The sequence below is a fragment of the Lissotriton vulgaris genome, chromosome 8, assembly GCF_964263255.1.
Source record: "Lissotriton vulgaris chromosome 8, aLisVul1.2, whole genome shotgun sequence".
Classification (NCBI taxonomy): domain Eukaryota; kingdom Metazoa; phylum Chordata; class Amphibia; order Caudata; family Salamandridae; genus Lissotriton; species Lissotriton vulgaris.
In genome coordinates, this window is record NC_141696.1 from 1,529,275,697 (window position 1) to 1,529,295,682 (window position 19,986).

The 19,986-nt window shown below is 42.2% G+C and overlaps 7 non-coding genes across 7 annotated transcripts; all 7 read right to left on the bottom strand.

Annotated features, from left to right (window-relative positions):
- Window positions 1–3,018: 3,018 nt before the first annotated feature.
- On the bottom strand, window positions 3,019–3,091 carry TRNAF-GAA (transfer RNA phenylalanine (anticodon GAA)). Its single transcript has one exon. It is a non-coding gene; the product is annotated as a tRNA-Phe (tRNA).
- A 2,837-nt stretch (window positions 3,092–5,928) lies between these two features.
- TRNAF-GAA (transfer RNA phenylalanine (anticodon GAA)) lies at window positions 5,929–6,001 on the bottom strand. The gene has a single exon. It is a non-coding gene; the product is annotated as a tRNA-Phe (tRNA).
- A 1,673-nt stretch (window positions 6,002–7,674) lies between these two features.
- On the bottom strand, window positions 7,675–7,747 carry TRNAF-GAA (transfer RNA phenylalanine (anticodon GAA)). The gene has a single exon. It is a non-coding gene; the product is annotated as a tRNA-Phe (tRNA).
- Window positions 7,748–8,839: 1,092 nt separating this feature from the next.
- TRNAF-GAA (transfer RNA phenylalanine (anticodon GAA)) lies at window positions 8,840–8,912 on the bottom strand. The gene has a single exon. It is a non-coding gene; the product is annotated as a tRNA-Phe (tRNA).
- Window positions 8,913–9,422: 510 nt separating this feature from the next.
- On the bottom strand, window positions 9,423–9,495 carry TRNAF-GAA (transfer RNA phenylalanine (anticodon GAA)). The gene has a single exon. It is a non-coding gene; the product is annotated as a tRNA-Phe (tRNA).
- Window positions 9,496–10,003: 508 nt separating this feature from the next.
- Window positions 10,004–10,076, bottom strand: TRNAF-GAA (transfer RNA phenylalanine (anticodon GAA)). Its single transcript has one exon. It is a non-coding gene; the product is annotated as a tRNA-Phe (tRNA).
- A 9,594-nt stretch (window positions 10,077–19,670) lies between these two features.
- On the bottom strand, window positions 19,671–19,743 carry TRNAF-GAA (transfer RNA phenylalanine (anticodon GAA)). The gene has a single exon. It is a non-coding gene; the product is annotated as a tRNA-Phe (tRNA).
- Window positions 19,744–19,986: the final 243 nt, after the last annotated feature.

Below are 19,986 nucleotides of genomic sequence, written 5' to 3' on the forward strand. Positions count from 1 at the left end.
GTTGAATTGATCATTTTGTAGATCAGTTGATAAAAATGTTGATAGAGAAAAAAGTACTACAGCTGATTCCAAGACCTATTTTGTTAGAAGCAAGGAACCTCTCAACTGTGCCGACAACCGGGATTAAACCAGGGACCTTTAGATCTTCAGTCTAACGCTCTCCCAACTTAGCTATTTCGGCCTGCTTATAGCTGTGGTCTTCATACTTTAATTTAAACCATTTAACAAAATAGATGCAGGACCTGGATTTTTAACCTCATATGGTGAGATATGTTTTAAGGAGTCCTGTATCATTCCGCAATTAACTGGTGCAATGGGTAAATAGCATTTTTGGGATCCAGGTTAGGTAGTTGTTTTTTTAACTCTGAATGGACTAGCACTATATTACCCAGATATATTTGGCATGAGTAGGTAAGCAATGTCATCTGACTACTGACATCTGTGTTCAAGGGGAAGTGGAAGGTAATGCAGATAAGAGTTTACTTTACAAAAAAGCATGAAATGGGAAATATTAATTGTCAAACCTGAAGGTAAGAGAGGTGGAAGCAAGTTTAGAAGGAGGACATAAAGCAAAGTCTATGTTAAATTGATTGTGTTGTAGATCAGTTGGAAAAAATTTGATGAATAGAGAAAAAGTACTACAGCTGATTCCAAGACCTATTTTGTTAGAAGCAAGGAACCTCTCAACTGTGCCGAAACCCGTGATTGAACCAGGGACCTTTAGATCTTCAGTCTAACGCTCTCCCAACTGAGCTATTTCGGCCTTCTGATAGCTGGGGTCTTCATACTTTAATTTGAACCATTTAACAAAATAGATGCAGGACCTGGATTTTTAACCTCATATGGTAGAGATATGTTTTAAGGAGTCCTGTATCATTCCCCAGTTAACTGGTGCAATGGGTAAATAGCATTTTTGGGATCCAGGTTAGGTAGTTGTTTTTTTAACTCTGAATGGACTAGCACTATATTACCTAGATATATTTGGCATGAGTAGGTAAGCAATGTCATCTGACTACTGACATCTGTGTTCAAGGGGAAGTGGAATGTGATGCAGACAAGAGTTTACTTTACAAAAAAGGACGAAATGGGAAACATTCATTGTCAAACCTGAAGGCAAGATAGGTGGAAGAAAGTTTAAAAGGAGGACAGAAAGCAAAGTCTATGTTGAATTGATCATTTTGTAGATCAGTTGATAAAAATGTTGATAGAGAAAAAAGTACTACAGCTGATTCCAAGACCTATTTTGTTAGAAGCAAGGAACCTCGCAACTGTGCCGAAACCCGGGATTGAACCAGGGACCTTTAGATCTTCAGTCTAACGCTCTCCCAACTGAGCTATTGCGGCCTGCTTATAGCTGTGGTCTTCATACTTTAATTTAAACCATTTAACAAAATAGATACAGGACCTGGATTTTTAACCTCATATGGTAGAGATATGTTTTAAGGAGTCCTGTATCATTCCGCAATTAACTGGTGCAATGGGCAAATAGCATTTTTGGGATCCAGGTTAGGTAGTTGTTTTTTTTAACTCTGAATGGACTAGCACTATATTACCCAGATATATTTGGCATGAGTAGGTAAGCAATGTCATGTGACTACTGACATCTGTGTTCAAGGGGAAGTGGAAGGTAATGCAGACAAGAGTTTACTTTACAAAAAAGCATGAAATGGGAAATATTAATTGTCAAACCTGAAGGTAAGAGAGGTGGAAGCAAGTTTAGAAGGAGGACATAAAGCAAAGTCTATGTTAAATTGATTGTGTTGTAGATCAGTTGGAAAAAATTTGATGAATAGAGAAAAAGTATACAGCTGATTCCAAGACCTATTTTGTTAGAAGCAAGGAACCTCTCAACTGTGCCGAAACCCAGGATTGAACCAGGGACCTTCAGATCTTCAGTCTAACGCTCTCCCAACTGAGCTATTTCAGCCTGCTTATAGCTGTGGTCTTCATACTTTAATTTAAACCATTTAACAAAATAGATGCAGGACCTGGATTTTTAACCTCACATGGTAGAGATATGTTTTAAGGAGTCCTGTATCATTCCGCAATTAACTGGTGCAATGGGTAAATAGCATTTTTTGGATCCAGGTTAGGTAGTTGTTTTTTTAACTCTGAATGGACTAGCACTATATTACCCAGATATATTTGGCATGAGTAGGTAAGCAATGTCATCTGACTACTGACATCTGTGTTCAAGGGGAAGTGGAAGGTAATGCAGACAAGAGTTTACTTTACAAAAAAGCATGAAATGGGAAATATTCATTGTCAAACCTGAAGGTAAGATAGGTGGAAGAAAGTTTAAAAGGAGGACAGAAAGCAAAGTCTATGTTGAATTGATCATTTTGTAGATCAGTTGATAAAAATGTTAATAGAGAAAAAAGTACTACAGCTGATTCCAAGACCTATTTTGTTAGAAGCAAGGAACCTCTCAACTGTGCCGAAACCCAGGATTGAACCAGGGACCTTTAGATCTTCAGTCTAACACTCTCCCAACTGAGATATTGCGGCCTGCTTATAGCTGTGGTCTTCATACTTTAATTTAAACCATTTAACAAAATAGATGCAGGACCTGGATTTTTAACCTCATATGGTAGAGATATGTTTTAAGGAGTCCTGTATCATTCCGCAATTAACTGGTGCAATGGGCAAATAGCATTTTTGGGATCCAGGTTAGGTAGTTGTTTTTTTAACTCTGAATGGACTAGCACTATATTACCCAGATATATTTGGCATGAGTAGGTAAGCAATGTCATCTGACTACTGACATCTGTGTTCAAGGGGAAGTGGATGGTAATGCAGACAAGAGTTTACTTTACAAAAAAGCATGAAATGGGAAATATTCATTGTCAAACCTGAAGGTAAGAGAGGTGGAAGCAAGTTTAGAAGGAGGACATAAAGCAAAGTCTATGTTAAATTGATTGTGTTGTAGATCAGTTGGAAAAAATTTGATGAATAGAGAAAAAGTACTACAGCTGATTCCAAGACCTATTTTGTTAGAAGCAAGGAACCTCTCAACTGTGCCGAAACCCGGGATTGAACCAGGGACCTTTAGATCTTCAGTCTAACGCTCTCCCAACTGAGCTATTTCGGCCTGCTTATAGCTGTGGTCTTCATACTTTAATTTAAACCATTTAACAACATAGATGCAGGACCTGGATTTTTAACCTCATATGGTAGAGATATGTTTTAAGGAGTCCTGTATCATTCCGCAATTAACTGGTGCAATGGGTAAATAGCATTTTTGGGATCCAGGTTAGGTAGTTGTTTTTTTAACTCTGAATGGACTAGCACTATATTACCCAGATATATTTGGCATGAGTAGGTAAGCAATGTCATCTGACTACTGACATCTGTGTTCAAGGGGAAGTGGAAGGTAATGCAGACAAGAGTTTACTTTACAAAAAAGCATGAAATGGGAAATATTCATTGTCAAACCTGAAGGTAAGAGAGGTGGAAGCAAGTTTAGAAGGAGGACATAAAGCAAAGTCTATGTTAAATTGATTGTGTTGTAGATCAGTTGGAAAAAATTTGATGAATAGAGAAAAAGAACTACAGCTGATTCCAAGACCTATTTTGTTAGAAGCAAGGAACCTCTCAACTGTGCCGAAACCCAGGATTGAACCAGGGACCTTTAGATCTTCAGTCTAACGCTCTCCCAACTGAGCTATTTCGGCCTTCTGACAGCTGGGGTCTTCATACTTTAATTTGAACCATTTAACAAAATAGATGCAGGACCTGGATTTTTAACCTCATATGGTAGAGATATGTTTTAAGGAGTCCTGTATCATTCCCCAGTTAACTGGTGCAATGGGTAAATAGCATTTTTGGGATCCAGGTTAGGTAGTTGTTTTTTTAACTCTGAATGGACTAGCACTATATTACCCAGATATATTTGGCATGAGTAGGTAAGCAATGTCATCTGACTACTGACATCTGTGTTCAAGGGGAAGTGGAATGTGATGCAGACAAGAGTTTACTTTACAAAAAAGGACGAAATGGAAAACATTCATAGTCAAACCTGAAGGCAAGATAGGTGGAAGAAAGTTTAAAAGGAGGACAGAAAGCAAAGTCTATGTTGAATTGATCATTTTGTAGATCAGTTGATAAAAATGTTGATAGAGAAAAAAGTACTACAGCTGATTCCAAGACCTATTTTGTTAGAAGCAAGGAACCTCTCAACTGTGCCGACAACCGGGATTAAACCAGGGACCTTTAGATCTTCAGTCTAACGCTCTCCCAACTTAGCTATTTCGGCCTGCTTATAGCTGTGGTCTTCATACTTTAATTTAAACCATTTAACAAAATAGATGCAGGACCTGGATTTTTAACCTCATATGGTGAGATATGTTTTAAGGAGTCCTGTATCATTCCGCAATTAACTGGTGCAATGGGTAAATAGCATTTTTGGGATCCAGGTTAGGTAGTTGTTTTTTTAACTCTGAATGGACTAGCACTATATTACCCAGATATATTTGGCATGAGTAGGTAAGCAATGTCATCTGACTACTGACATCTGTGTTCAAGGGGAAGTGGAAGGTAATGCAGATAAGAGTTTACTTTACAAAAAAGCATGAAATGGGAAATATTAATTGTCAAACCTGAAGGTAAGAGAGGTGGAAGCAAGTTTAGAAGGAGGACATAAAGCAAAGTCTATGTTAAATTGATTGTGTTGTAGATCAGTTGGAAAAAATTTGATGAATAGAGAAAAAGTACTACAGCTGATTCCAAGACCTATTTTGTTAGAAGCAAGGAACCTCTCAACTGTGCCGAAACCCGTGATTGAACCAGGGACCTTTAGATCTTCAGTCTAACGCTCTCCCAACTGAGCTATTTCGGCCTTCTGATAGCTGGGGTCTTCATACTTTAATTTGAACCATTTAACAAAATAGATGCAGGACCTGGATTTTTAACCTCATATGGTAGAGATATGTTTTAAGGAGTCCTGTATCATTCCCCAGTTAACTGGTGCAATGGGTAAATAGCATTTTTGGGATCCAGGTTAGGTAGTTGTTTTTTTAACTCTGAATGGACTAGCACTATATTACCTAGATATATTTGGCATGAGTAGGTAAGCAATGTCATCTGACTACTGACATCTGTGTTCAAGGGGAAGTGGAATGTGATGCAGACAAGAGTTTACTTTACAAAAAAGGACGAAATGGGAAACATTCATTGTCAAACCTGAAGGCAAGATAGGTGGAAGAAAGTTTAAAAGGAGGACAGAAAGCAAAGTCTATGTTGAATTGATCATTTTGTAGATCAGTTGATAAAAATGTTGATAGAGAAAAAAGTACTACAGCTGATTCCAAGACCTATTTTGTTAGAAGCAAGGAACCTCGCAACTGTGCCGAAACCCGGGATTGAACCAGGGACCTTTAGATCTTCAGTCTAACGCTCTCCCAACTGAGCTATTGCGGCCTGCTTATAGCTGTGGTCTTCATACTTTAATTTAAACCATTTAACAAAATAGATACAGGACCTGGATTTTTAACCTCATATGGTAGAGATATGTTTTAAGGAGTCCTGTATCATTCCGCAATTAACTGGTGCAATGGGCAAATAGCATTTTTGGGATCCAGGTTAGGTAGTTGTTTTTTTAACTCTGAATGGACTAGCACTATATTACCCAGATATATTTGGCATGAGTAGGTAAGCAATGTCATGTGACTACTGACATCTGTGTTCAAGGGGAAGTGGAAGGTAATGCAGACAAGAGTTTACTTTACAAAAAAGCATGAAATGGGAAATATTAATTGTCAAACCTGAAGGTAAGAGAGGTGGAAGCAAGTTTAGAAGGAGGACATAAAGCAAAGTCTATGTTAAATTGATTTTGTTGTAGATCAGTTGGAAAAAATTTGATGAATAGAGAAAAAGTACTACAGCTGATTCCAAGACCTATTTTGTTAGAAGCAAGGAACCTCTCAACTGTGCCGAAACCCGGGATTGAACCAGGGACCTTTAGATCTTCAGTCTAACGCTCTCCCAACTGAGCTATTTCGGCCTGCTTATAGCTGTGGTCTTCATACTTTAATTTAAACCATTTAACAAAATAGATGCAGGACCTGGATTTTTAACCTCATATGGTAGAGATATGTTTTAAGGAGTCCTGTATCATTCCGCAATTAACTGGTGCAATGGGTAAATAGCATTTTTGGGATCCAGATTAGGTAGTTTTTTTTTAACTCTGAATCGACTAGCACTATATTACCCAGATATATTTGGCATGAGTAGGTAAGCAATGTCATCTGACTACTGACATCTGTGTTCAAGGGGAAGTGGAAGGTAATGCAGACAAGAGTTTATTTTACAAAAAAGCATGAAATGGGAAATATTCATTGTCAAACCTGAAGGTAAGAGAGGTGGAAGCAAGTTTAGAAGGAGGACATAAAGCAAAGTCTATGTTAAATTGATTGTGTTGTAGATCAGTTGGAAAAAATGTGATGAATAGAGAAAAAGAACTACAGCTGATTCCAAGACCTATTTTGTTAGAAGCAAGGAACCTCTCAACTGTGCCGAAACCCAGGATTGAACCAGGGACCTTTAGATCTTCAGTCTAACGCTCTCCCAACTGAGCTATTTCGGCCTTCTGATAGCTGGGGTCTTCATACTTTAATTTGAACCATTTAACAAAATAGATGCAGGACCTGGATTTTTAACCTCATATGGTAGAGATATGTTTTAAGGAGTCCTGTATCATTCCGCAATTAACTGGTGCAATGGGCAAATAGCATTCTTGGGATCCAGGTTAGGTAGTTGTTTTTTTAACTCTGAATGGACTAGCACTATATTACCCAGATATATTTGGCATGAGTAGGTAAGCAATGTCATCTGACTACTGACATCTGTGTTCAAGGGGAAGTGGAATGTGATGCAGACAAGAGTTTACTTTACAAAAAAGGACGAAATGGGAAACATTCATTGTCAAACCTGAAGGCAAGATAGGTGGAAGAAAGTTTAAAAGGAGGACAGAAAGCAAAGTCTATGTTGAATTGATCATTTTGTAGATCAGTTGATAAAAATGTTGATAGAGAAAAAAGTACTACAGCTGATTCCAAGACCTATTTTGTTAGAAGCAAGGAACCTCGCAACTGTGCCGAAACCCGGGATTGAACCAGGGACCTTTAGATCTTCAGTCTAACGCTCTCCCAACTGAGCTATTGCGGCCTGCTTATAGCTGTGGTCTTCATACTTTAATTTAAACCATTTAACAAAATAGATACAGGACCTGGATTTTTAACCTCATATGGTAGAGATATGTTTTAAGGAGTCCTGTATCATTCCGCAATTAACTGGTGCAATGGGCAAATAGCATTTTTGGGATCCAGGTTAGGTAGTTGTTTTTTTAACTCTGAATGGACTAGCACTATATTACCCAGATATATTTGGCATGAGTAGGTAAGCAATGTCATGTGACTACTGACATCTGTGTTCAAGGGGAAGTGGAAGGTAATGCAGACAAGAGTTTACTTTACAAAAAAGCATGAAATGGGAAATATTAATTGTCAAACCTGAAGGTAAGAGAGGTGGAAGCAAGTTTAGAAGGAGGACATAAAGCAAAGTCTATGTTAAATTGATTTTGTTGTAGATCAGTTGGAAAAAATTTGATGAATAGAGAAAAAGTACTACAGCTGATTCCAAGACCTATTTTGTTAGAAGCAAGGAACCTCTCAACTGTGCCGAAACCCGGGATTGAACCAGGGACCTTTAGATCTTCAGTCTAACGCTCTCCCAACTGAGCTATTTCGGCCTGCTTATAGCTGTGGTCTTCATACTTTAATTTAAACCATTTAACAAAATAGATGCAGGACCTGGATTTTTAACCTCATATGGTAGAGATATGTTTTAAGGAGTCCTGTATCATTCCGCAATTAACTGGTGCAATGGGTAAATAGCATTTTTGGGATCCAGATTAGGTAGTTTTTTTTTAACTCTGAATCGACTAGCACTATATTACCCAGATATATTTGGCATGAGTAGGTAAGCAATGTCATCTGACTACTGACATCTGTGTTCAAGGGGAAGTGGAAGGTAATGCAGACAAGAGTTTATTTTACAAAAAAGCATGAAATGGGAAATATTCATTGTCAAACCTGAAGGTAAGAGAGGTGGAAGCAAGTTTAGAAGGAGGACATAAAGCAAAGTCTATGTTAAATTGATTGTGTTGTAGATCAGTTGGAAAAAATGTGATGAATAGAGAAAAAGAACTACAGCTGATTCCAAGACCTATTTTGTTAGAAGCAAGGAACCTCTCAACTGTGCCGAAACCCAGGATTGAACCAGGGACCTTTAGATCTTCAGTCTAACGCTCTCCCAACTGAGCTATTTCGGCCTTCTGATAGCTGGGGTCTTCATACTTTAATTTGAACCATTTAACAAAATAGATGCAGGACCTGGATTTTTAACCTCATATGGTAGAGATATGTTTTAAGGAGTCCTGTATCATTCCGCAATTAACTGGTGCAATGGGCAAATAGCATTCTTGGGATCCAGGTTAGGTAGTTGTTTTTTTAACTCTGAATGGACTAGCACTATATTACCCAGATATATTTGGCATGAGTAGGTAAGCAATGTCATCTGACTACTGACATCTGTGTTCAAGGGGAAGTGGAAGGTAATGCAGACAAGAGTTTACTTTACAAAAAAGCATGAAATGGGAAATATTAATTGTCAAACCTGAAGGTAAGAGAGGTGGAAGCAAGTTTAGAAGGAGGACATAAAGCAAAGTCTATGTTAAATTGATTGTGTTGTAGATCAGTTGGAAAAAATTTGATGAATAGAGAAAAAGTACTACAGCTGATTCCAAGACCTATTTTGTTAGTAGCAAGGAACCTCTCAACTGTGCCGAAACCCGGGATTGAACCAGGGACCTTTAGATCTTCAGTCTAACGCTCTCCCAACTGAGCTATTTCGGCCTGCTTATAGCTGTGGTCTTCATACTTTAATTTAAACCATTTAACAAAATAGATGCAGGACCTGGATTTTTAACCTCATATGGTAGAGATATGTTTTAAGGAGTCCTGTATCATTCCGCAATTAACTGGTACAATGGGTAAATAGCATTTTTTGGATCCAGGTTAGGTAGTTGTTTTTTTAACTCTGAATGGACTAGCACTATATTACCCAGATATATTGGGCATGAGTAGGTAAGCAATGTCATCTGACTACTGACATCTGTGTTCAAGGGGAAGTGGAAGGTAATGCAGACAAGAGTTTACTTTACAAAAAAGCATGAAATGGGAAATATTCATTGTCAAACCTGAAGTTAAGAGAGGTGGAAGCAAGTTTAGAAGGAGGACATAAAGCAAAGTCTATGTTAAATTGATTGTGTTGTAGATCAGTTGGAAAAAATTTGATGAATAGAGAAAAAGTACTACAGCTGATTCCAAGACCTATTTTGTTAGAAGCAAGGAACCTCTCAACTGTGCCGAAACCCGGGATTGAACCAGGGACCTTTAGATCTTCAGTCTAACGCTCTCCCAACTGAGCTATTTCGGCCTTCTGATAGCTGGGGTCTTCATACTTTAATTTGAACCATTTAACAAAATAGATGCAGGACCTGGATTTTTAACCTCATATGGTAGAGATATGTTTTAAGGAGTCCTGTATCATTCCCCAGTTAACTGGTGCAATGGGTAAATAGCATTTTTGGGATCCAGGTTAGGTAGTTGTTTTTTTAACTCTGAATGGACTAGCACTATATTACCTAGATATATTTGGCATGAGTAGGTAAGCAATGTCATCTGACTACTGACATCTGTGTTCAAGGGGAAGTGGAATGTGATGCAGACAAGAGTTTACTTTACAAAAAAGGACGAAATGGGAAACATTCATTGTCAAACCTGAAGGCAAGATAGGTGGAAGAAAGTTTAAAAGGAGGACAGAAAGCAAAGTCTATGTTGAATTGATCATTTTGTAGATCAGTTGATAAAAATGTTGATAGAGAAAAAAGTACTACAGCTGATTCCAAGACCTATTTTGTTAGAAGCAAGGAACCTCTCAACTGTGCCGAAACCCGGGATTGAACCAGGGACCTTTAGATCTTCAGTCTAACGCTCTCCCAACTGAGCTATTTCGGCCTTCTGATAGCTGGGGTCTTCATACTTTAATTTGAACCATTTAACAAAATAGATGCAGGACCTGGATTTTTAACCTCATATGGTAGAGATATGTTTTAAGGAGTCCTGTATCATTCCCCAGTTAACTGGTGCAATGGGTAAATAGCATTTTTGGGATCCAGGTTAGGTAGTTGTTTTTTTAACTCTGAATGGACTAGCACTATATTACCTAGATATATTTGGCAGCGTAGGTAAGCAATGTCATCTGACTACTGACATCTGTGTTCAAGGGGAAGTGGAATGTGATGCAGACAAGAGTTTACTTTACAAAAAAGGACGAAATGGGAAACATTCATTGTCAAACCTGAAGGCAAGATAGGTGGAAGAAAGTTTAAAAGGAGGACAGAAAGCAAAGTCTATGTTGAATTGATCATTTTGTAGATCAGTTGATAAAAATGTTGATAGAGAAAAAAGTACTACAGCTGATTCCAAGACCTATTTTGTTAGAAGCAAGGAACCTCTCAACTGTGCCGAAACCCGGGATTGAACAAGGGACCTTTAGATCTTCAGATCTTCAGTCTAACGCTCTCCCAACTGAGCTATTGCAGCCTGCTTATAGCTGTGGTCTTCATACTTTAATTTAAACCATTTAACAAAATAGATGCAGGACCTGGATTTTTAACCTCATATGGTAGAGATATGTTTTAAGGAGTCCTGTATCATTCCGCAATTAACTGGTGCAATGGGCAAATAGCATTTTTGGGATCCAGGTTAGGTAGTTGTTTTTTTAACTCTGAATGGACTAGCACTATATTACCCAGATATATTTGGCATGAGTAGGTAAGCAATGTCATCTGACTACTGACATCTGTGTTCAAGGGGAAGTGGAAGGTAATGCAGACAAGAGTTTACTTTACAAAAAAGCATGAAATGGGAAATATTAATTGTCAAACCGGAAGGTAAGAGAGGTGGAAGCAAGTTTAGAAGGAGGACATAAAGCAAAGTCTATGTTAAATTGATTGTGTTGTAGATCAGTTGGAAAAAATTTGATGAATAGAGAAAAAGTACGACAGCTGATTCCAAGACCTATTTTGTTAGTAGCAAGGAACCTCTCAACTGTGCCGAAACCCGGGATTGAACCAGGGACCTTTAGATCTTCAGTCTAACGCTCTCCTAACTGAGCTATTTCGGCCTGCTTATAGCTGTGGTCTTCATACTTTAATTTAAACCATTTAACAAAATAGATGCAGGACCTGGATTTTTAACCTCATATGGTAGTGATATGTTTTAAGGAGTCCTGTATCATTCCCCAGTTAACTGGTGCAATGGGTAAATAGCATTTTTGGGATCCAGGTTAGGTAGTTGTTTTTTTAACTCTGAATGGACTAGCACTATATTACCTAGATATATTTGGCATGAGTAGGTAAGCAATGTCATCTGACTACTGACATCTGTGTTCAAGGGGAAGTGGAATGTGATGCAGACAAGAGTTTACTTTACAAAAAAGGACGAAATGGGAAACATTCATTGTCAAACCTGAAGGCAAGATAGGTGGAAGAAAGTTTAAAAGGAGGACAGAAAGCAAAGTCTATGTTGAATTGATCATTTTGTAGATCAGTTGATAAAAATGTTGATAGAGAAAAAAGTACTACAGCTGATTCCAAGACCTATTTTGTTAGAAGCAAGGAACCTCTCAACTGTGCCAAAACCCGGGATTGAACCAGGGACCTTTAGATCTTCAGTCTAACGCTCTCCCAACTGAGCTATTGCAGCCTGCTTATAGCTGTGGTCTTCATACTTTAATTTAAACCATTTAACAAAATAGATGCAGGACCTGGATTTTTAACCTCATATGGTAGAGATATGTTTTAAGGAGTCCTGTATCATTCCGCAATTAACTGGTGCAATGGGCAAATAGCATTTTTGGGATCCAGGTTAGGTAGTTGTTTTTTTAACTCTGAATGGACTAGCACTATATTACCCAGATATATTTGGCATGAGTAGGTAAGCAATGTCATCTGACTACTGACATCTGTGTTCAAGGGGAAGTGGAAGGTAATGCAGACAAGAGTTTACTTTACAATAAAGCATGAAATGGGAAATATTCATTGTCAAACCTGAAGGTAAGAGAGGTGGAAGCAAGTTTAGAAGGAGGACATAAAGCAAAGTCTATGTTAAATTGATTGTGTTGTAGATCAGTTGGAAAAAATTTGATGAATAGAGAAAAAGTACTACAGCTGATTCCAAGACATATTTTGTTAGAAGCAAGGAACCTCTCAACTGTGCCGAATCCCAGGATTGAACCACGGACCTTTAGATCTTCAGTCTGACGCTCTCCCAACTGAGCTATTTCAGCCTGCTTATAGCTGTGGTCTTCATACTTTAATTTAAACCATTTAACAAAATAGATGCAGGACCTGGATTTTTAACCTCATATGGTAGAGATATGTTTTAAGGAGTCCTGTATCATTCCGCAATTAACTGGTGCAATGGGTAAATAGCATTTTTTGGATCCAGGTTAGGTAGTTGTTTTTTTAACTGTGAATGGACTAGCACTATATTACCCAGATATATTTGGCATGAGTAGGTAAGCAATATCATCTGACTACTGACATCTGTGTTCAAGGGGAAGTGGAAGGTAATGCAGACAAGAGTTTACTTTACAAAAAAGCATGAAATGGGAAATATTCATTGTCAAACCTGAAGGTAAGAGAGGTGGAAGCAAGTTTAGAAGGAGGACATAAAGCAAAGTCTATGTTAAATTGATTGTGTTGTAGATCAGTTGGAAAAAATTTGATGAATAGAGAAAAAGTACTACAGCTGATTCCAAGACCTATTTTGTTAGAAGCAATATGGCTGAGATACCCGCCACCCCCTCTCAACACAATCCCCAAGGATGGGAAACCGGAAACAGTTCTGAAGTTTTTGGAAGACGGGAGGGAGTGACCCTCCCGGCCGTATTTATTAAAATATGAAACAAAATTAAAACATTAAATAAACAGATTCATATTATGTACAATTTCATTACCACATTGCGATGTTTGGCTAACCTTAACAGATTCTCTAATACAAAGGTTCTCCTAGCCGAACTAACATCCTACAAAACATTTACTTGAAATTTTGAAATTGTACATCCTAACGTTTAAGGGCCAACGGCAAGGTCGTAACCGGTGTCAAGATCCCTAACCCAGAAATATCGCCCTCACTTGTGAGTGGCGGCCCAGAGGCGTACCTCAAGTGCAATTACCAATTTCCCTTGACTTGACGGGGGCCCCAATAAAACTCGACGCCACTTAGAGGTCGTACGAGGACTCGTGCGAGGTATCTAGAAGGTAGCATAGACCCCCCCCCAAACCCCACACAACTTACCACATCTGCCGTCGCAGACGTCCTAGCCCCGGGAAATTCCCCAGGAGGGGGCTGTAACCCCTCCTACCCAGGAAGGGGCCTTGACCGCCTTTCCTTTTCTTTCGGCGACCCATCCTTAGAAGGGACCGCCTCCCCGTTGAGGGGCCAATGGCCACCTCCCCCGAGCGCTCCCATCCGTGCTGGGTGACGCCCACTCATAGGGATCTTCCAATTAGTGCTCACCGATCATGACCTTACCGCCACAGGCCGGATAGTTGACCGGCTATCCGGACCCCCCACAACACTCCTACCTAAAGGTCATGGTATAACGTTTTTAGCCATGCTAAGAAGTCTCCTATGAGTAACTCATTCCCCACCCGAGACAAATGCACTCCATCCCCCAAATACATACTGTCATCATTAATACACCCATGCGAAATAGAATGCAGTGTCTTGGAACGGAACAACCTACTCACTTTGTTATTAAGCTTTCTAACAGAATGATTTAAAGCAGGAACCGAAATAGCCGCCCGCCACACTTTTCGTGGGATCATATGGGACCATGCAATTGTGCACCCTGGAACTCTCCTCGCTAACCAACTTACAGTGGAAAGCATCGCCTCAAGAAGAAGTCGTCTACCAGTGGTGACCAAATCATTACCCCCAAGATGTACTATGACTACAGACGGCGGTGACCTCGTCCGCCCTAGCAAACCCTCAAAAAATGATTGAAACTGGTCAATACAGAGACCGCCTCTTCCGTAGAAGGACACACTGTACCCGTATTCCCCAGCTACGTGAATCATGTCACCTGCCTTGAATACGTCTGCGGCACGTCTCACGTATGAGTGGCCCACGACCCACACTTCCTTTTTTACAGCCGGTGATGTCTGACCGCTGGCCCGGTGTTGGGTCGACTGCAAAGTCCGCCCCGCCTCGTAGGCTTGCGCAACTGAAAACCAAACAAAAACAAGAAGCGTGAGTACATCGTTACAGCTTCACAACATGTGCAACCGCACATACCTTTTATAACAATTGGAGGACCAACGCCCCACCCGTTTAACTTGTTCCACATTCAGACCCCTGGCTGTAGCTTCTGTAGCAGCCCCTATCCGAAAGGAATGGGTCCCAAACTCGCCCGGGTTCAAGCCCGCAGCGGCAATCGACATCGCAAGCACCCGCTGAAACTGAAACTTTGTCAGTGGGGTGGCGTCAGCGTGTCTCAACAAGGTCCCCCCCCATGATGCCACCCTTCGTGCTAAATAATCTTCTAAACACTTTACCGGGCACATGGAGGACCCGGGAATCCTGCGTATGATTACGCAGTCGCCCATCCCACTTTGATCGGTCTTGGACCTGACAAATGAGACCGTCATTGTCTCCCCTCTGATCTGGACGTGCTCCTGGCACAATCCTCCTGTCACATCCTGCTTGTTCCTCGCCACTAGTTCGCTTACCCGCATAGCCCCATGGAATGCCAGCGTAAAAGCAGCTCGGAATAACACTGTCTCCAACTGAGATGAACCCGTAGCAGGGAGTCTGGATAATAACTGGGCCAGCCTATCCAAACCTATCGGGCGCCTATCGTCTACTCTGCGACCCTCAAGGCGTTGCCACCCCCGTAGCGCTTTCTGTACAACGAAAGACGCTGTCGGGTCATGGATCCCATGAGCCCTAGCAACAAAGGAAATGGCAGCCCGGTGCCTCTGAGCCGTGGCCACCGATTTCCCGACCAGGTGTAAGGACATCAGAAAATTTACCACCCACTCCTCCTGGCCCCAAAGCTCCTCTCTATCAGTCCCCAAAAAGGCTAAATAGGACCGGAACGCCCCTTCATATGCCTTCCTCGTCCTGGGTGCTAAACTCTCTCCCACGAGGTTACGAAGTTCGGGGCACCGAGAGACCAGAGAGCTTCGGGAAAGGGTGCCGGCTCCGGGTCCGCTGTGGGAAGAAAACCCCAGAAAGCCTGCATACGAAAACGAGACAGTGCATCAGCCGCCTGGTTCATTACCCCTGGTACATGTCTTGCTCTGAATAGCACATTCAATTGCATACACAGTAAAACAATTTCCTTGAGCAGTCTCAAAATCCATTTGCATCGTGCTGCCTGGCTATTGATACACTCGACCACGGTCATATTGTCAGACCAAAATACCACAGAGTGATCTTTGAACCCTTCGGGCCAAGTTCTCAGGGCCACTAAAATGGGGAAAAGTTCCAGGAAAGCAATGTTACTTGTCAGTCCACTGTCATGCCACCATATCGGCCACTTTTGTGCAGACCATCTTGTGCCGAAGATGGCACCAAAACCTATGCTCCCTGCCGAATCTGTCCACAGCCCCAGCTCCTCAGAGGACACGGCCGGTTTGTTCCAGACGACTCGACCATTGAAATCCGCCAGAAATGCCAACCAAATGCGCATGTCCTGGCGGACCTCTGCCGAGAGCCTTGTGCGATGATGGCCCTCCTTCAGGCCGACCATGGCTTGAGCAATCGAACGGGAAAAGGGGCGGGCCATTGGTATAACCCTCAGGGCAAAATTCAACTGGCCAACTAACTGCTGTAATTGCTGCAGCTTAACCTTAGGTCCCCTTATACACATTTGCAGGGATGTCCTGAACTTTAACACTTTGTCAGCTGGTAAATGAAAACAACCTTCTCCGGAGTCTAACTCGATCCCCAGAAACTCGAGGCAAGTGGAAGGCCCCACAGTCTTACCTGGTGCCAATGGCACGCCAAACTGATTCATCAAGGCACAAAATTGCGCCAAAGCCTGCCCACATTCCGGATCCCCGGCTGCCCCCAGGAACAAAAAATCATCAAGGTAATGCATCACATGCTGGAAACCCGTCTTCCTTGTGAAGACCCATTGTAGAAAACTACTGAATTTTTCGAAATAGGCACAAGATATAGAGCACCCCATCGGCATACACCTATCCATGTAGTAATGACCCTGAAACATGAAACCTAGGAGACGCTGATCGTCTGGATGTACCGGGAGCAACCGGAACGCTGACTCGATATCATATTTTGCCATCAGCGCCCCGGGCCCCAGGCGATTCAAAATGGCTACGGCCTCATCGAAGGATGCGTACCGCACCGAACACACTTCCGAGTCTATCGCTTCGTTTACGGAAAGACCACGTGGGGCTGATAAATTATGTATCAGCCGAAACTCACCCGGGTCCTTCTTTGGGACCACACCTAACGGGGAACAAACAAAGTTAAGAACCGGTGGTACACTAAACGGACCGGCGACTCGACCCCGAGTAACCTCCTTCCTGATCTTATCCTGTACCACGGTCGTATGCTGGAAGACCGATAGCTGATTTTTACATTTCTCTACACCTTGAAAGTCCCCCACTGGGATGCGGAAACCATAAGAAAACCCGTTCCGCAACACCCCAGCAGAAGTACGATCCGGGTATTCACTGAGCCAGGGAATCATTGCCAAGGTATCAATCGGGGTAGGTAAAGGCGCCCCTCGGACTATGTTAGACCTGTTTGGCGCCTCCTCTACCCCCGTTATCACCCGTTTTGGCTCTGCACGTGGACTCAGGATGGGATGATTGCCCACACCCACTACATTCGTGTCTAAATTTGCACGATCCCTGGGGCCTAGTACATTTACCCCTGTTGAAGTTCCAACAAACCCCCCTTTTTCCTGTATTGCCGGCAGGCCTCGAGTAATTGTCGGTACCCGCACCTGATCGAAAGGGCGTCCCCGCATACTGGCGGGAGGATTCGCCAACGTTACTCCCTACTAATGGCAATTTTAACATACCAGTATCCTCCATTTTGGACCATGACACAGAATCATAACAGTCCCACGTTAAGTTTTTATCATGTTCTTTAGCCTTTCTAAACAGATTATCATAGCAGAACCAATGATTACCCTCGTGTGATACCGAGTACCCCATGATTCGTGACTGATAAATTGGCAATTCGGGTAACAGATTGGGCCTTCGTTCCCCCAAGATCGATGTAAAGACCCCCCATGCTTTGCCCCAATTGCCAATGTTTTCATTTACCTTAAAGGCGGCCATTTTTGCGCGCCAAACACTCGGATGCATGAGATCCTTCTGGCCCTTAACATGCTCCATCTCATAGTGATCAGTAAGCAACGAGAAGATGTTTACGTACTCCCCTGCCCATATCTTCTCTTTAATAGCCAAAGGAACATGCTGACCCAACTTTTCCCTACGAGAGGGTGCTGACTCATCCCTCGCAATCGGCAATGGCCGCTTACCTGAACCGGACGCTGCCTCTGCTACTGAACCCGTCCCCTGTGGCTTCTCTACAGCTGCAGCCGGCGTGGACACCTTCGCTGCTTCCCGTGACTCACGCAGTTGCTTCATCAGCACCTGTGCGTCGACAGCCGTGGCGCCCTCGCTACCTTTACCCAACCACGCTGCTAATTGTGCTGCCAGCTCGGGCGGCATATCTTCCCCGGACACGGGGGTGACCACAACGGGAATCGGATTCCCTTCCTCCGGCACGGGAGAGGGTGCCTCGAGCGGGGTACTGGGACCCGGGATGTCTTCCCCAGCTGCTCCCCTCCTGGGCCTCTTGTTTTTCCCTCCCGGGGCTGCTCCCGCCAAAGGACGTTTCGGTCCCCCTTCCTCGTTTTTATCCATTCGCCTCTTTAGTTCGGTCATCTCTTTCATGAGAACGCGCAGCATCTGGTCAGTAGTCATGCGCTTTCCCGCCTTCTTCGGCATTCTCCAACAGAGTATCTGAAAAACAAACAAGAACGATTACAACGCTCAAAATTGGCTCTTCGTTCCATCTCGAGCTCACGTGCAGCGAGGAGGTGCAGCTTCAGAGCACAGGAACAAGAGGATGCCTTCTGATCTTGCTTCTCCTTTTATCCGTCTTCAGGGCGGGCGTAAACCCGCCCCTGCCTGCCCCAAGGGCGTGGCCAGCCGCGTCAGTGTCTAGGCCAACCCACTCTAGGGCGGGAAAAGGCACGCCCCGGCTACGCCGCTTCGGGCATACCAGCCGAGACTCTCCTCCCGCCCAAGATGGCTTCCCGGGGGGATCGTGGTACTCCGCCATACGTTCGGGGGGACCGAGTGGTCGCCCCTTTCCAGGAACCTCTCAACTGTGCCGAAACCCGGGATTGAACCAAGGACCTTTAGAGCTTCAGTCTAACGCTCTCCCAACTGAGTTATTTCGGCCTTCTGATAGCTGGGGTCTTCATACTTCAATTTGAACCATTTAACAAAATAGATGCAGGACCTGGATTTTTAACCTCATATGGTAGAGATATGTTTTAAGGAGTCCTGTATCATTCCCCAGTTAACTGGTGCAATGGGTAAATAGCATTTTTGGGATCCAGGTTAGGTAGTTGTTTTTTTAACTCTGAATGGACTAGCATACACCCAGATATATTTGGCATGAGTAGGTAAGCAATGTCATCTGACTACTGACATCTGTGTTCAAGGGGAAGTGGAATGTGATGCAGACAAGAGTTTACTTTACAAAAAAGGACGAAATGGGAAACATTCATAGTCAAACCTGAAGGCAAGATAGGTGGAAGAAAGTTTAAAAGGAGGACAGAAAGCAAAGTCTATGTTGAATTGATCATTTTGTGGATCAGTTGATAAAAATGTTGATAGAGAAAAAAGTACTACAGCTGATTCCAAGACTTATTTTGTGAGAAGCAAGGAACCTCTCAACAGCGCCGAAACCCGGGATTAAACCAGGGACCTTTAGATCTTCAGTCTAACGGTCTCCCAACTGAGCTATTTCTGCCTCCTGCTAGCTGTAGTCTACATACTTTGATTTGAACCATTTAACAAAATAGATGCATGACCTGGATATTTGACCTTATAGGTTAGAGATATGTTTTAAGGAGTCCTGTATCATTCAGCAGTTAACTGGGGCAATGGGTAAATACTATTTTTGGGATCCAGGTTAGGTCATTTTATTTTTACCTCCGTATGGACTAGCACTATATTACCCAGACGTATTTTGCCTGAGTAGGTAAGCAATGTCATCTGACCACTGACATCTGTGTTCAAGGGGAAGTGGAAGGTAATGCAGACCAGAGTTTACTTTACAAAAAAGCATGACATGGGAAACATTCATAGTCAAACCTGAAGGCAAGAGAGTTGGAAGCAAGTCTAGAAGGAGGACAGAAAGCAAAGTCTATGTTAAATTGATTATGTTGTAGATCAGTTGGAAACAATTTGATGAATAGAGAAAAAGTACTACAGCTGATTCCAAGACCTATTTTGTTAGAAGCAAGGAACCTCTCAACTGTGCTGAAACCCGGGATTGAACCAGGGACCTTTAGATCTTCAGTCTAACGCTCTCCCAACTGAGCTATTTCAGCCTGCTTATAGGTGTGGTCTTCATACTTTAATTTAAACCATTTAACAAAATAGATGCAGGACCTGGATTTTTAACCTCATATGGTAGAGATATGTTTTAAGGAGTCCTGTATCATTCCGCAATTAACTGGAGCAATGGGTAAATAGCATTTTGGGGATCCAGGTTAGGTACTTGTTTTTTTAACTCTGAATGGACTAGCACTATATTACCCAGATATATTTGGCATGAGTAGGTAAGCAATGTC